Source organism: Callospermophilus lateralis, chromosome 5 (genome assembly GCF_048772815.1).
Source record: "Callospermophilus lateralis isolate mCalLat2 chromosome 5, mCalLat2.hap1, whole genome shotgun sequence".
Lineage (NCBI taxonomy): Eukaryota > Metazoa > Chordata > Mammalia > Rodentia > Sciuridae > Callospermophilus > Callospermophilus lateralis.
The window spans coordinates 39,237,283-39,255,747 of record NC_135309.1 but is presented as its reverse complement, the minus strand read 5'-3'; the positions used below and the strand labels follow the sequence as shown (position 1 = coordinate 39,255,747).

Genomic DNA, 18,465 nt, shown 5'->3' with positions numbered 1-18,465 from the left:
TGACACAAAAGCTATTTTCTATTCAACTCCTGTGTTTAATAAAGAATTCTTCATAATAGCCAAGATAAGGCATTAACCAGGATGTCCATCATTGGACTAATAGATAAATAAAATGTTGTGTATATACAAAATGGAAAGTTATTCAGCTACAAATGAATGAAATCCTGTAATTTGCAATATCTGGAAGAGGTAATATTAAGTGAAATAAGCCAGGCACAAAAGGAAAAATATGTCAATTCCCACTCATATATGAAGCTTAAAAAGTTGGTGTCATAGAAAAGAGTGTAGATGAGTGGTAACTAGAGCCTAGTATACATAAGGATGAGGGAGGAAAGAGAAGGGTTGAACAATGAGTACCAAAACATAGCTAATAGGAAGAATATGTTCTCATGTTCTACAGCCCACTGGGTGAGTATGATTTATTACAATTCATTATGATTCAAAATAATCAGAAGAGAGAAGTTTGAAGCTTCCCAACACATCAAAATGATAAACGTTTGAGGAGAGAGAAATGCAAATATTATTTATTTGATCATTACTCATTGCATACATGCATATATACATATGTGTGTATGTATAACTGTAGACCATAATATGTGTAATTATTATCTTAAAGTAAAAGTAAAAGTAAAATATAGCAAGTTACATCACAAAACAGTATTTTTCCATGTAAAAGAGAAAAAAAGAACATTAAAATAGTGATTCAAGGGGAAGGGATATAAGAAAGAAAAAGACTAAAAGAGTAACACAAAGGAGAAAGAGACAGAAATATCCATGGTAGGGAATAGTATAAAGTTAAGAACTTCTAAGCTAAAGTATAAAGAAAATGGATATTTGAAATATCACCACTATCATTTTATTCCATGTATTTAAGTAATGGTTTTAAGTAAAAACACAAGTGTTTGTGTTAAAGTAATATAGTAGCTGAGTAAGATCCACCAGGATCATCTCCCACAAACACAAACTGAAGAGTTATTCATGCACCAAACTAACTTCACAAAAAATACAAAAGCTACATGAGAGACTATTGTACCTGGTTTTAATATAACAATAAGAAAAGATGAATTGAAAAAGAGTTTCCCACATCACACTCTCCTAAAACCAAACCATAAAGAGAGACCCCTACTTGGGGAAAGAAATGAAGTCCAGGCACTAGACTTGGGACCCAGCCTAAGAATCACCAAGGTGAAACCTAATGCTGGCAGAGCCTCATGAGCTATATCTGTGGACCAAACCACTGGAATTTCATTAGCCAGGCAACTAAGGATGCTGCCACAAACAGTCTCCCAATCTTGAACATCACAACTATCCCTAGGCCAGTACTTGAAGGTGGAGTTCTAGACCTACCCTTGCACCAGACAGAGACCTGTGCCTATGTGGGACAGATTTTTGTTTTGACCTGTATCACCACCAGCTGAGGCATGGGCCTGGATACATCCCTGACATTGTGCATGTCACTGAGAATGCAAAATTCAAGAGTGACCCAGCTCAGCATCAGCCCCACTTGTGAAGAGACTACCTTTACCAAAGCTACTCCAACTTTGTGCAGCATAGTATTGGGCAAGGTTCCAATTTGTATCTATTTGCTCGGGATAGATACTGTAGACACAGGACTTTGCCTTGGGACTTGGTGCTGGGTTTGTGGAACCTAACACTGAGAAGATCCTAATGGCTTCCACTCCCAGAACAGTACACATGTCCAGAGCCTCTAAACAACCCTGATGTCAGGTGGAGACATGTGAATCAGTCAATTGGATTTCTATTCTGGCCAGCATCACCTTTGGCTGATTGCAATGGTCCATCTCAGCAGTGGACAACTCAAAGCAGTGCAAGTCTTGGTTCTACCCAGAGCTGCAGTGGTTTCAGTGGGCTTTGGGCTCAGGGTATGACACTGCATTGCAGAATTTGTGGCCTCAGATATGATACAAGAGACTGAGGCCAGAGCTAGAGAGAATTCTCCAGTTCCTGAGTGACCCAATATGAGATTTTGGGACTACCCTCATCCCCAGAGAAAGGCTTCCGGTGACAAATCATTATTTTTAGGCACTATTCCCATTCTTACTGAATAATACCCTCTAGTTCTGAAACAGCAACAGCACACCAATGAACCTGAACTTAGATAACCTCTAGTGCCTTAGAGAGCAAACTTAAATTTAGGGCACCTCTGATGAGAGAGAGGGAGAGAGAGAGAGAGAGAGAGAGAGAGAGAGAGAGAGAGAGAGAGAACGTGACTGTAGCCTCCAAGAAAATAAACAGCCTGCTTGAATATCTGGAAATATGAACATGAACAAATGAACAATGCATAGTAGGAAGATTGGAATAAATACCTACAATAAAGAATCCTATAATGCACAGATGATATTCCATACAAAGAGCATTAAGAACTTTCAGGGAAATGTGACCTCACCAAATAGTCAAAATAAGATGTCAGAAGCCAACTAGATGATAACCAGTATGGGCAAACTCTTAGATGAAGAATATGAAATAGCTGTTTTTTAAAAAACTCATTGTGCTTAAAGAGAGCACAAAGAAACAATTCGATACTTTAACAGAGAAACTTGACAGAGAAATGAGAGGAATTCAAAGAAATCAAACAGAAATCTTTGAGCAAAAACACAGTAAGTGAAATTAAAATGTGCCAAACACATCAATAGGAAAGAAGATCAAACAGAAAAAAAGAAGTAGAGAGCTCAAAAACAGGTGATTTCTCAAAAAAGCATTAGAAGAGAAATGAAGAAAACTTACTGAACTCTGTGCCAAAAACAAACAAACAAAAAATTCAGGTGATTGGAGTTCAAGAGAGATCCAAGAATAACAAAGGTTTAGAAATATTAGTCCAGGAGATTATAATAGAAAATTTCAAGAACATGAAGAAGGCTATAAATATCCAGGTACAGAAAGGTTTGAAGTCACTGGATTTTTGTTTTATTTTTACTTAACCAACTCTCCCCCAAGACACATTATATGCAAGCTTTCAAAGATGAAAGATAAGGAGAAGATTCACAAAGCTACAAGAGAAAAACAAATAGCACATAAAAGTTTCCCAATTTGCCTAAAATCATACTTCAAAACAGAAATCTTACAGGCCAGGAGAGAGTGGCATTAGATATTAACAGTATTACAAGAAAAAAACTGCCAACCAATACTGTACCCACCAGTGCCCTGTATAAAGAAGAAGAGATAAAAGATATTCCTAGGCAAACAAAAGCTATTGAAATGCTAAACTTCTTCAAACTTGAAAAAAAGGAAACATTAATAACTAAGAAGAGCCAGATGTGATTCCACATGCCTGTAATACCTGTCAAGCAGGAGGCTGAGGCAGTAGGATCACAAGTTTGAAGCCAGCCTCAGCAATTTAGAAAGGCCCTAAGCAACTTAGTGAGACCCTGTCTCAAAAAAAAAAAAAAAAAAAATTGGCGGGGGTTGTAGGTTGGTGGTAATGTGCTCCTGGGTTCAATTTCTAGTACTAAGGGTATAAAAGAGAGTATGTATACAAGAAGAAAACTTTGAAAAGTGTAGGACTCACTGGCAAAATTAACTTTACAGACACATTCAGAAATAATCCAATCCCAAAGAGCAAAGGCTGAATATTCTCTCTGATATATGGATGCTAACCCACATTAAATGTGGGGCGGGGAGTGTGGGGAGCAGGGAATAGAGGTTCATTGGATTAGACAAAGGAGAATGAAGGGAAGGAATGGAAATAGGAATAGGAAAGACAGTAGAATGAATTGAACAGAACTTTCCTATATTCACATAAGAATACACAACCATTGTAACTCTACATCATGTACACAAGAATGGGATCCTAATTATTAGAATTAAGTTATACTCCATGTAGGTAGAATATGTCGAAATATACTCTACTGTCACATACATCTAAAAGAACAACTAAACAAAATAAGATACAATCAAAATACTGTTTAAAGGTCAGAAAAACAGGACAAAATGTAGTAAAAATAGACAACTATTAGCTAATTTTGGAAGACTTACTTTTAGTATAAATATATCAGGAGACTGAATATAAAAAGAAAAAATATATAGTACACAAGTGCTAAAATTAATAAACCTGGTGTGGATACACAGACATCAGGAAGGATGTGAGTGCACATTAATAATCTCATTGTGATTAAGTGGAGAAACTGCATAATAGTGAAGAATACAAATCACTTACATCTAACATTCCAGAAAATATGTGTGCCTAATATGAGAATTTAAAAACACATAAATAAAAATGGATAAAACAAGAAAAAATATTGTGAATGGATAAAGAAAATGTAGTATATATACAGAATACTACTTATTCATAAAAATGAAGGACTTTATGACATTTGCAGGTAAATGGATGGATCTGGAGACTATCATGTTAAGTGAAATAAGCCAATTCCGAAAAATCAAAGGCCAAATGTTCTCTTTGAAAAATGTGGATGTTAACACACAACAAGGGGGTAATGATAAGAATATAAGTTATTTGGAACAGACAAAGGGACCAAAGGGAATGGGGGGGTTGGGAGTACGAAATAAAGTGGAATGAATCTACCATGACTTTCCTATGTTTATATATGAACACACAACCAGTGAAAATACACATCATGTACAACCACAAGAATTAGAATAAGTTATACTCCATGTATATATGTCAAAATACATTCTACTGTCAGGTGAATTTAAAAAACACAGTTTTTAATAAAAGATTTTAAAGTATCTCATAAAAAACAGAATAGATGGGTTCACTGCCAAGTTCTACCAAACAATTAAAGAACTAATACCAATTATTCTAAACTTATTCTAAAAAAAATTGAAAAGGAGGGAATTCTTGTGCTCATTCTATGAGGCCAGCATTATCTCGACTCCAAAACCTGACAGGGACACAACACAAAATAAGGAAACTAATGCCAATTTCTTGATGAATATAGATGCAAAAATCCTCAACAAAATGCTAACAAACCAAATCCAACAGCACATTAAAAGATTATTCAACATGATCAAGTAGGATTCATCCCAGAGATGTAAGGATGGTTCAAACTACACAAATCAATAAACATGATACACTACACCAAAAGAATAAAGGATAAAAACCTCTTGACAATCTCAATAGATATGTAAAAATATTTGTAAATTCAACATTCCTTCACAATAAAAATTCTGAAGAAAATAGGCATAGAATAAAACATACCTCAACATAATAAAGGCCATACATAGTAAGCCAACAGTTAACATAATACTTAATGGGGAAAGGCCAAATGCTTTCTTTCTAGAATCAGGAACAAGACATGAATGGCTACTTTCACCACTTTTATTCAATATAAATACTTTGGCTAGGGCCAAAGCAATAAGACACAATAAAAATAAGGCATGGTGGGGGGATCCACACTGGAAAAGAGGAAGTTAAGTTTCTTATATTTGATGTAATTGTATATACAGAAGTCTTAAAGACTAATAAAAGTCTATACAGAAAGTCCTAATGACTACACTGAAAAACTATTAGAACTAATAAATTAATTCAGCCTTGCCATCAATTATACCACACTTTAATAATTTTCCTCCTCTAGTACACCTATACCTGTCTTTTCTATAGGTTCATTTCTCTTTCTCTGGCTGCCTGAAATGTTGGAATTCCTCAAGATTCAGTACAAACACTTTATGTCTCTTCCTGTAATCTGATTTCTCTCCCTTCACTAGTTCAACTTCAACCATTGTTGAAAAAGTAAAGAAAGAGAATTATCCACAGCAAGTCCAGCTCTGCCACTTGAGACTTAAGAACTTGCTGATCTGTCAAATGTTTCAAGGATTCTGGGTAGACCCTCTGGAAAGGTTCAATAAATGCATCATGTAGAGTCCTGGGGCATTAGTGTAAAGCCACATTCACTTCTACTGATAAATATTTTGTTTTTGAAAAACAAAACCAAGATTGCTAATGGACTCTGGAAAAGACTAGATGTATAATCAAGGGACACTGATTGTCACCTAATTGCCTGTCAGTCTATGAGATGGCACTATCTTATCCAACAACCCATAAAGTTGAATGAGAGAAAAAGCAATTCTTTATCAAATTGAATATATATATATATATATATATATATATATATATATATATATATATAGGATTAAACTCTAGTAGATATAGAATCACAAATAATTTATAAGTGAATGATATGATGGCTCTCACAACACCTACTCCTGCTTCATTGTTTCCTTTTCTGCAAGATATCTACCTCAAAGGCCTATAAGAATTGCCCAAGACTAGATGGTGAAGAAGAAAAAAATCTTTGCCTTGAAATATAGATGGGATTGCATGACATGTTGGCACCAGCTAAAATGAAACAATATTAAGTCCAAGTGGACAGAACTTGGGACAGTGTATCTGAATGTATACTTTATGTGAAAATACCCATGTCCAGATATATGACTCTATTGTGACTCATGAGATGTTGTTGACAGTTTCTCCAGTGTTCAGAGACTTACACAGGTCTGGGAAGTACATAGAGAGAAACCTCTCAGAATGGACACAGGAGGTCATCCGTTTCAAGAAAGGTTCTCAATATTTACATACACACCAAAAAATTTTTTTTTGGATTTCTGTCAACCTCTTTCCTCAGCTAACCCAGAGATTACTCAATGGACCTGTGTATAAATTTGTAATGATGCAAGCAAAGGAAGCTAAGCATAGTTTTGATGACAAGGATTTCTTTTTCATTAGGTTAATCTACCTACTTTTAGAACTAATGTCCTTATTGGCAAAACTAAAGGCCAGTATGGAGCCCCTCCTATCCATTATTCCTTGGGGAGGCAAGTTAGCTTTTGGGGAAAGGTTTATAACATTGAGCCCTTTCTAGCTACCTTTATATTCTGTAATAGAATTTATTCTGCATACAGATTAGTCTTCCCCTTCCGCAATGCCTCAGCACTATTTTCTGTGGACGTAATGGATGGTTGTTGACCATCAAGACACCCCACACAGTACTCTCCCCCCCCCAAAAGTCATTAGAGCAAAAGAAAAAAATGTGACCATGAATTCCATGTTCATAAAAGGCATTATTTTTTTCCATGAATCACAATGACTAGGAGAGCACTGCATTATAAACTATTTGGATGACCTACTGAAAAAAATATTATCTTACTAGCTTCAAGACAACATTCTATTGGGTTTGAAGTATTGCATACAAGGCAACATGTGCTTTATATATCTGATGTACATTTTTCCTAAAGCCCAAACTAAGAAGTGAAAATAGAATGAATCTCTCACTATCTAATAACCTGCTCAAGTTTTCCTTCTTATCTTCAAAACCTTGGGCTAAGGATTCGGGCTTGGCTTGGGGCTCAGTAGTACAGCACTTGCCTAGCATGTGTGAGACACTGGGTTTGATCATCAGCACCAAATAAAAATAAAATAAAGGTATTATGTCCATCTACAACTAAAAAATAAATATATATTTTTTTAATTTAAAAAAACACCTTGGGCTTAGCTGATTTTGCTATCTCTGTTTCCAAAAGTGCCCACCAGAGGGGGCTTCACATGGTGAATTCTTCCCATGATGTTACTGAACTGGCAGTTAAGAGTATTAATTCCTAGACTGAGGTGAATAACCTCAAATATCAAGGGAAATAGGATTGTTGCTACATCAGGGAGACAATAAAGGCATATTTGGGATTAATAGAATTCTCTGGGGTAATTCTTAATATTGCTACATTTGATAGTTGTCATCTTGGAAAATTATAACCACCCAACAAAGACAGTATCACTAAGTCCTAATAACCTGTAAAAACAGAAGTTTAGTTCCTCTAATCAGGTAGTGGTTGAAAGCGAAGACAATATGAACTGGGTCACAGGAGACTTGTGTGATTAAAATGAATGCCCACCGTGACCTTGAAACCCATTACAGAAATGAAGATTGTGTCTGTTATGGATACTTTTAGGTATATATTAACCAATTATTTTAATTTTATTTATAGGTCATCAGATTCCAAGAAGTTTCTTTTAGACCAAGTGAAAAGAACAGAACATTAGCCAGAGTTCATGGACTCAAGATGATAGACACCATGGCTGGAAGGACTTATGACCCCCGTGGAAAGAAGTGGAGTGTGTTGCCTTCTGTAAAGTGAAAGCCTGAATTTGCATGAAATGTAAATATTCATATAGCGTGCACGCTGAGTGAAATGAGAATCACTGGTGCCAATCCTACTTAACTCTATTTGCTTCCAGATACATTTTTATCCTTGTCCTGATCTGCTCGGTTTTTCACTGGGGTGGGATGAGGAACAGGGTGGGAGGCTTTGAGGACCCTACAGGCTGCATTTCCTTGTCTCTAACATCCACAGAAATTGCAGGTCAGAATTCAGGGTATGTCTACCTCCCAGTCTGCTTCAAGTGGTACTTTGGGCAATAGCACCCTCCTTTCTGTAGCTCCAGCTTCTACGGGACTGGTTTACCATGCTGGCTACAGTTTCTTCCAAGTGATCCTACCATTGGGTGTCTAGTAACACCACTTCCTCTGTTAATTACTCAAACCTAGAGATATTACTGACTTCAAATATTGAGGTTTATTCAACATCCCCAGTTGGGATTCTTAGCCCTTTCATTGCTTAGTTTACCAGTTTTCCGCATTAAATAATTTATGCCATAAATACTTAAAAGTTGTTCTGTTTTTCTAGTCAGACCCTTGCTAACACAGACTGCTCACTGTTCTCATAAAAATGCACATGTCATCAACTCATTCATGAACAGTTGCCTTTGCAAATTTTTTCTTTGATGAAAGCATCCATAATATTTATTCCTGTAATTCAAGATTTCTCAGCCAAGTAATGAATGCCTTGTTGTAGGAGATTGTCTTGTGCATTGTGCTATAGTTAGTGGAACCCCTGGCTTCCACTTAGTAGAAGGTGGTAGCACCTCATTCCCAGATTGTGATAACTGAGAATGTCCCCAGAAATTGCCAAGTGCCCCCCTGTGAGTAGGAATAAGATGCAATTGCCCCTAGTTGAGAACCTCTGCTCCAATTGAAAAACCTGATTTTTTAAAAAAACACAGTTATTTCTTTTTCTTCTTTTAAGCAAGGATTTACATTTGAACTAATTCTTGCCTGTTATTAGATGTGGTTATTAGAGTCTAGTTAAATTCAGATGGCTGCAGACAGTCATATATACGATAATTTTATTTTTTCATTCTATACCTTCAGACACTTGTCAATACAAAAGGTCCATCCTACACGAATGAAATATTGCATACAACACCAGAAAGATGTTTCAAAAGCATTCCAACCCATATGATGCCATTGTATATGAACATCTTGCCACATCCCTTCATTAAACCCACATTTACTGTACATTTATAGAGCACTAGGCTCCTTGAGAAACACATGGACCAACTCAAAAAGGAGAAAGCCAATAGCGGTGTTCCCATTCCATCACAAGTGTGTATAAACATCCAGAGCCACACAGGAAGAAGGGTGCTTCTCAGGGAATGAGAAGAGATGCTGTGCTCAAGTCCTACATTAATCAGTGAAGGCTCTTCCTTAAAAGATGTCATTATAGGCTTTAGGCCATATCTCAAGAAATTATGATGGACTTTGATCCCATTGTGAACCACAGAATGACAAGAAACCCATCAATGCCAAAGGGAATTTGGAACCATGGGATCATGTCATAAGAAAACTACCTAAATGTAGCCATAGGGGTCAAGATATCTGGCTGCCTTTACTTTCATTTCCTACTCAAAACAGGGTTTTTATTTTCAATTTCTTTATGGAGTGAATGGGAAGCTCCGAATCATTGAAATCAGTTACTTTTTCTCTACTTAACATACAGTTATCTTTTCTTAGTTATCATTTTTGTGACTTTGAAATTTATAAACTGTCTTATGTTCCCCCAAAATAAACGTTTATTCTTGTTCAAATATCTCCTCTAGAATTATGTTCTAGAAATTTGACATCTTCTCCAGCCTTGCCCTGAATGTTCAGGGGATTCCTTTCAATTCTAAAAAGCATAAATCTTTGATATAGTGCCTAGTCTCTGTGTATTTATCCTTGCTTTTTGTTTTACATATACTTATCCATAGTGGACAAATATTCCATAGTGTGCTACTGACTAGATTATCTGCCATTTGTATGCCTACCTGAGGATAAAGTGAAAATAATAATAAAGTGAAAATGATGAGTGAGACAGTAAAGATGCAGCTATGGCCATAAAGATGCTTAAAAAACATAGTTAAATTTTCATCAGTGTTACTATAGCATGTGACTGTGTATTTGATGGTATTTGAATAAGTAAGTAACTATTCATTGAGACTAGAAAGACGTTAGCCATAGAAGAAAGGTTTACTTGCCTGTGAGAAACTGACTAAAGAAGTTCTTTTAAGGGATGATTAAATTTTCCTTCCGATAAGTTTCAATCCTAAAAGGGTCCAGGGACAGCCACAGAGTAGTACACATTAAATATCCCCTCTACCCCAAAGAAAATGAAAGAAGTTCAGTTAAAGCAAGTGCATACCAAATCCTGTCTCCTGTGTTGGCCTCACCTAATTCTAGCTCTGGATCTCCCTATGCCTGCTCCTTCCCCATAATCTTCCTAACTGCTTTTTTCACATCCTTGTTCCTCAGTGTATAGATCAGCGGGTTGAGAGTGGGAGCAAGAATCATGTAGAGCACTGCAAGTGCTTTGCCCTGGTCCTGAGAGTAGTTGTCCTTTGGTTGTAGATACAAAAACATAGTGGTCCCATAGAAGAGTGAGACCACCATTAGGTGAGAAGCACAAGTCCCAAAAGCCTTTTTCCTTCCCTCTGCTGAGCGCATTTTCACGTCTGCCCTGCAATACACACATAGGAGGTCAAGATGATGGAGACAGGCACAGCTAGAATGATGAGCCGGGCAATAAACATTTTGGACTCTGTTGGGCCAGTATCCACACAGGAGAGTTTAACAATGATCAGCAGCTCACAGAAGAAATGGTCCACACGCCGGTTTCCACAGCGAGGTAGCACAATGGCCATTGAGGACTGTAGAAAGGAGTTGGCAAAGCCAGAGGCCCAGGAAGCTGCTGCCAGGAGGTGACACAATTTGGGGTGCATAATGGTGGTGTAGCGGAGGGGCCAACAAACTGCAACATAGCGATCCACCGCCATCACGGCAAGGAGCACGCACTCAGTGGAGCCAAGTGCCAAGGCCACCCAGTACTGGACCATGCAGCCAGCATAACTGATCTTCTTGTTGCCTCCCCACATGTTCACCAGCATCTGGGGCACAATGCTAGTGGTAAAAGAGAGGTCGAGCACAGAAAGGTTTCTGAGAAAGAAGTACATGGGTGTATGGAGCCGAGCATCCAGAATCGAGAGTGAGATGATGGCAACATTACCCACAAGGGTTATGCTGTAGAGTATCAGAACAAAAAGGGAGAGGATCAGCTCCAACTCAGGATGCTCAGAGAAGCCCACTAAGATGAAATCCCCACCTGAGCTGTCATTGGTTGCTTCCATCTCTTCAGAGATATCATTGAGGGAAATCTCATGTCACCTAGAGTGGGATTTAAAGGTAATAGGTGGGTAATTAATATATGTAATGGATATTGGACAAGCAGAGACCCTGGACAGGACCCAAATTATATTTTATTTTTATTTCCTCTTGTCTTTTCCAACTCGTTTCACACTTGCTGGTGTGAACTCCAGCAAACTCACGGCCTCCATGGTAAAAAAAAAAAAAAAAAAAAAGTATAACAACCATTTTCAGTTATAGACAGAATCTAAATTCACTAATTTGAAATCCTAGTCTCATGAATACTAAAAACTCAGAATCTAATTCAACATCCAGTCTTGACCTCTTTCCAGCTACAGCCCCTTTCAAGTGAACTCTTATGTTTTGGGGGAGGGGGTGTAGGCAGCCCCTTTCGTTTCCTGCTCTTCTCTACCAGTGTGTCAGCAGTGCCTCTAGGTTTTCCCTATTTGGATCATGCAAAGGGGAAGGGAAGGGATTGCCAGAGAGTCTTACTCTCCCAAGACAATATTATGCTCTCGGAGCCTGACAGCTGTTTAAAAACTAACTCTTCTCATGGGGAATATGTGTATTCTTTAGACACTACCTTGCTAGGCCAGTAGACCTGCCTGTCCCCAGAATAGGTGGAGGCATCTCTTTCTGAGCAGTGTACACCACCTTTTGTAAACTCTGGGGCTCAGGGTCTTATCCACAACGCTTGGTCCCTTTGTTCCTGTTGTGGCCCTATAGAATAAGACTCAGGACAACGGCTCAACACAAGCTGTCCCTTCATAGTGACCCTCTTCTGCCACACAGGAAACCATTTTACATCTTTTGGTTGAAACTCATTGCAAGCAGCCATGACTAACTTGACTCCACCATGGTAGCTGTTGTTAGCACTTTTCTCATCCCTAGACTTTCTGTGTAAGAATTGAGCCTGGTTCATTCTGCCCCTCCCAACTATATATATATATAAATTTTTTTAAGTCTCCAGCTAACTCTGTTGAAGCCCCCAACCTGGAGGCCTTTTCCCTGTTGGTGGGGATGGTTTTGTACTCATATCAATACTTACTCTAAATGAATTTTTATATTTTTCTTCTCCTCTCCCTTCTCTTAATCCAGTTTAATATTTCAAATGGGCAAAGCTCTCTGAGTTGTCCAAGAACTAATATTTATTAAAATCATTTTTGTATAAGTTCTACATATGATTGTTCTTTCACATTCACTTACAACATAAGGTTGTACAAAGCAGAAAAGGGATGCATTTTAAAATACAATTCTTATGTATCAGTCACAGCAAAGGAGGGGGATGCTCAATAACAACATTTTTAGGGTAGTTTCTGTGCATGCCTCTAAGTAGAAATAATTCATAGTAAGGTAGAAGATTTCAAATAAATGAGCAAAAGGTTAAAGGAATTTAGATTTATTTTCAATGGCAGTTGCAAATAAAGACACCAGGAAGGAAATCAAAAAGTCAGTAATAAATTCACTCTATTTAAATAGAAGTTGAATAAGAAACCAGGCAGCAAGGCAAAAAATACTTCTGTACTTTTCATTAATATTCTCTCCTTGACTCTTTCTGTGTTGTCCCTCTGCTGTTAAACAGCAATTCTCTATAGTACTGCTTTCAAGATAGTCATTGCCTTCAAGAAGCTTCAGGATATCCAAGTTTCTCCAAATCTTATTTAATCTCCAACTAATCATGTTGAGTTTAAGAAAGACTCTGTCAGACCTGGAGATGTATGATCATGGTAAAGTAGTTGTCTAACTTGAATGAGGCCCTGGGTTTAACCCCCAACATGGAGCAGGGGGGAATCTCCTCATGGCACTCTAAAAACTATCCCTTTTTTAAAAAACAGCATCTTATCTCTTCACAGTACATAGCTTACTAGATACACTTTTTCCAGGTCTTCAGACTGAGCATATTTGAGATAGTAAGAGTGAGGTACTGGTATATATTCAGCCTTTCAGTATTCTCCTTTATGATTGGTCTGTTTCATTAGAATGAATGTTTAAACAAATTTGGCATGCTATATAGTTGTTTTCCATCCTATAAAATTGAATAATTTTGTATTAATCCATACCTAAATTTTAAAATCACAAATAAATTTAAAGTAAGGGTAAAAATAAATAAATGGAAGGGAAACTGATCAGGTGTAGTTTGCCATTTCATATAAGCAAAAGAGGCCCACGTGATATAAAGGAGGAATCCATTTATAAGTATGGGTTTCCATACATGCTGGGTTGGAGCTCAGAGATACAACATGGGGAAGAAGGAGGCAGAGAAACCTGGGATGGCATTTAATTTGTTCATTATTAAATATATGTTCAGCAATTGCCAAATGTGTAGCAAGTAACATGTGTGTATTCAGTTAACATCTCTCCAAAGATCCCAAGTATGTGAACTCTGAATCAAATCTGGAATCACCAACTTTGGTTTGAATCACATAAAATTTTTTAAATTGGAAATTTTTTAAGTGAAAAGCTCTAATATCTCAATTAAAAAGCCAGTGTTCACCCACGACACAAAATTCACTTCCAGTTAATTTAAAACATTTAAGGAGACAGAAATGTTAACTCCTTGATTTTATCATTACATTACTATATAGATCTATCAAATTTTCACATCAAACTCTATAAGTTTGTACCACTGAAATAACAATTAATTTTTAGAATAAAATAAGCAGACATTCCTCTCCAATTCTCTGTCCTCACACTACTTATCCCTTTACCCACCCACCTCACATATCCATAAGTCCATCTTACCTATTTTCTACCAAAAGTAGAGATTGATCCCCATCTGTCTACTAACTGAACTGAGTATTGTTATCATGAAATTCTGTGGCTTCGTCAGTTCCAGCCAGGTCCATGAAGATTCTGCAGATTTCTATGCCTTGAGTTGCAAACTATTTCCAGTTTTTCCTGCAAGTAAGCTTAGTATACATCTGAACAATGTGGACTGACAAAGACAGTATGATCCCATAAATCTGTAGAAAAAGAAAATTCAGTTCTTTATTTTCTTTCACAACTTATAAGTTCTTAAATATCATAAGAGCCCATTGTAATAAAATTCCCTGATAGTTGCTTTTTATGTAATGATAATTGAATATGAACTTCACAATGACACTAGAAGCTAGTTAGATATTAACAGTCTCACTTTGTAACTGATTAATTAGCATTCATTAGGTCACACAGTATATAAGAAGTGGTAAAAAAAACCCAGGGCAACTAATTATAATTCTTCTGCACTTTTTGACATTAAAGAAACTTCATATCTCCATTGGAAAAATGAAATAAAAGTGGCAGTGGTGAGGAAAAAGGAATTAATTGGAATAAAAAGAGTTAATTCATCAGGGAGTTGGGGAAGTTTGCTAAATAAGATAAAGCAAAGATTCCATGATGATATTAAACTTACTATAATTGATAATAGAAAAGTCTTTTGAATCATTCTCATTTGGATTAACTAATTTAGTTAGAGAACCTTGATAATGCCATCATAGGCAGTCCAAAGTATGAAACATGAAATCAAGAGACCTCTGTTTAAATCCTAGCTTCTGTTTAAATCACTTACTACATGTGTCAACTTAGGAAACTCTTTAAAATTTCTGGGTCTTAGTTCAGTCACCTTTAATATTAGAATAACAATATCATAAAATTATTTTTTATGAATTATCTTTAAATTTATACAAAAGTAAATTTAAACTATTGTTCACTAGGTTAGCAGCAGTAGTCGTAGCATAAGAATAAGGTAACTTTTCTCAAGTGCACACTACACTCTTAGCAAAGTAGAGAGTGCTTTGCCTGCAGTGCTCCACTTTATATTTACCTGTAATCTGTGGGTACTTCTCTACATTGTCCCATTTTATATTCATATATAACTTTATTAACATTAACGCCTCCCTTTATAGAGTAGAAAAATGAAGCTAATAGTGACTTAGACCTAAAGTTAATGTCACATGCCCAGGGTCTGATAGAACTAGGACTTTAAGTCAGAACTCACTGGTTCCAAAGTTTGTAATCATTACCCTGCCATACAATACTGATGACACTATTTTAGGTGGCTATGCATATAATACCTTTGTGGCGGATTTCTTCCAGTACCTGCACATAACAGGCATTCAGTAAGTGTCAGCTGAGTAAGGGAAGAGGTGGAACCGCCAGAGTATAAAGCATTCAACAAAAACAAAAACAACAATAACAACAACAACAAAAAACCTCTCAATCCCATTTGCTTAGGATTATAGGAAGAGGGGGAAAATGATCAGGTGCTCCTCCCTAGAGTCATCTATATATACTGACCTGTCTTTTTAATAATTAAAAATCATCTGAAGAAAGCACTAGTGATCCAATTTTATACTGATGTAGGATCTGAGGTGGGCATCATAATGAGAAGTATATCTTGGCTTTTGAGACATGCCCAGCTAAAATATAGCATTCAGAGAGATTGAGAACCAAGGAAAATACTTACCTTCACAACATTTGTCAGTCTAACATGCTAAAAACCACTTTCTTGTCATGTCCTTTATCATCCATTTAAAGTCCTAGTGTAAGGTGAGGGAGATGAATTCTTGGGGAAAAGAGAGGTCATGCTAGGACTCTGCAAGACACCAGGGTTTCATTGACCTATTACAAGTAAAATCACTGTCGGAGCAGCCAAGACACAAAGCTGTGTTTTCTCCTGGCAACCCTGTTTATGGAGCCAAAGAGTGCGTAGAACTTATTTACCAAAATACAAAGTTAGGGCCAAGAAAACAAATTGGGATTTGCAAAACTGCCAGTGTCTTCCTTTGCTTCCTCTTTATATTGCTCTTTCTTCTTCAGCCTAAAAACTATTTTGCTGGGTCCCAATTTCAGAAATGCTGTTGAGCACCCAAATCATACCTTTATCTGATTCTCTCCTTTTCCCCTCAAGGGGACAAAAAAATGCTATCCTGAATCGGTAATGGATCACAGGATAATATATGTCTAGTGCACGAAGCATTTCTATTTCATCTAAGTTGATTTCGGGCACCTCACAGGTAAAAGCCTGTCTGCTGTACCCAAAGACCCAGGAGACATCAATCTGAGTGTCTGGGAGTTCTTTCTTCCTATCCCAAAGAGTTTATCATTGCAGGCAGCTTTTAAATTAAGTGCCTGGGGAATTGCAACAAATCCACAAGCAATCCTACTTATTAATGTTGAAATAACAAATAACTTTCAGTAACTCTGAAGTGTCCCCTGAAGGATGTGCCCCAAAGTGACCAATTACTGTAGAGTAGTAGGAGACCCTTGGGAGAAGGGAAATAAAGTAGCTGAGGCATTAAAGTCTGCTTCTCCATTCTTCCTCTTAACTTTCTCAATTTCTAAGTGAAAAATGTATTATTAAATGCTGTAATATTTAAGTGGTCTCTAGAATTTTATTAATTAAAATAGGGAAAGAATCATACACTGGACACTGTTAGGGAAAATAAGAAGAAAATAATCAAAGTTTTAAAAAAGTCATACTTCCTAGTTATAATATCTTGAAGGGTTGTTGGTGGGGGGTGTTTGTTTATTTGTATTTAATAAAAATGTATGTGGTATGTAATGCTTCTTGACTGAATTTATACAAATTATATAATTTGGAAAAATACTAAAATAAAGGTAGGTTGCAAGAATATACACATTTTCTGGTATTTTTCTAAATTTTTCCATAAAAAATTATCATATTTTTCCAAAAGGTAGGGGGGAAATCCCATTAAAGCAGAATGAAGATCCGTGGGAAGAGGAAGAGGATTAATGGGGAGAGAGCAGAGGGATGGGAAAAGAGAGAAACTGAAGAATAAAATTGACCAAATTATGCTGTGTACATATATGAACATACACAGTGAAGTGCATATTTGTGTATATTTATAAAGTATCAATTTTAAAAATGATATATAAATAGAAGGAAGACCAGTAGAGGAAGAGGAATATGTGAGGGAGGATGGGAGGAAAAGAGAAAGTACTGGGGACCGAAATTATATCCCATGTACATATGATTATGTCAAAATGAACTGCACTATTATGCATAACATAATACACTAATGAAAACATTTTTTTAATTACCATATTTTTCATTTCCTTACAACCAGTCCCTCTGAATTAAGGCTAGGGAAATAATTTTCATGAACCATGTGCATGCCTAGCTGTTTAGAAATAAGTCGAATTCAGTCAAATAATATTTATCATTTTAAAATGCCAAGCTACCAAGGAGGGCAAGATAGTGGATTAGAGTGAGACAGGATTTCTCCTAGCTTGGCTACCCAGAACTCAGGAAGCAGGAAGACTGCTCCTCCGTGAGGCTTTGAGTGAAAAATCCTTAGTCAAACCAGAGACTGTTGGACTCATTAAACAGATCTGAAAATATAAGTTGCCCTGAATTTCTCAATCGTCCACGGAGAGAGCCAATCCAGGAACCATCTTGGGACAATGTCTGGTGCCAAGAGGGACTAGAAACCCAGATCCGTGAGTTTGCAGCTAGGTCCCTGGTAAACCTATCTGAGCCTAGCAAAAACAACTGACTCTAACAAGCCCTTGGGATATTAGAAACTGACAGCATTTCACCAAGGGGACCTGAGATGGAGAGGCTAGACAGAACCCAGCTCTCCCCAGCCCTGAGTCCTGCCATCAGTAAATTCAAAGTGTGGGTGTAAGGGCTTGGCTCTCAACTTGCCTGGTCCACCTGTCCCAGAGACCAGCTGGTCTGGCACCCAGTGAGTTCCGGGCACCATCCCCAATCTAGCACTCACCAGGACCCTAGATCCCTAGCTCCCACTGAAGTGGGCACCAGTCTAGCAACAAACCACTAGCTTCCAGTCCCCCAATTCCCTGGCCCCCAACCTGGCCTATCACGCTGCCTACTAGGCCCACAGCTCCACCACTGGCCCATAGCCCAGCCTGTCGGTCCACTGGCCCATAGCCCAGCCTGTCGGTCCTCCACTTTGCCTCCAGGCCAGCTAGGCCCACCAGACATAACCAGTCACTTCACTACCCAGCTGCAGCCCAG

General features: G+C 37.4%; 1 pseudogene; it reads right to left on the bottom strand.

The window, feature by feature from the left end:
- Window positions 1-10,535: 10,535 nt before the first annotated feature.
- On the bottom strand, window positions 10,536-11,467 carry LOC143400358 (olfactory receptor 2Y1B-like; annotated as a pseudogene).
- Between the last annotated feature and the right edge of the window lie 6,998 nt (window positions 11,468-18,465).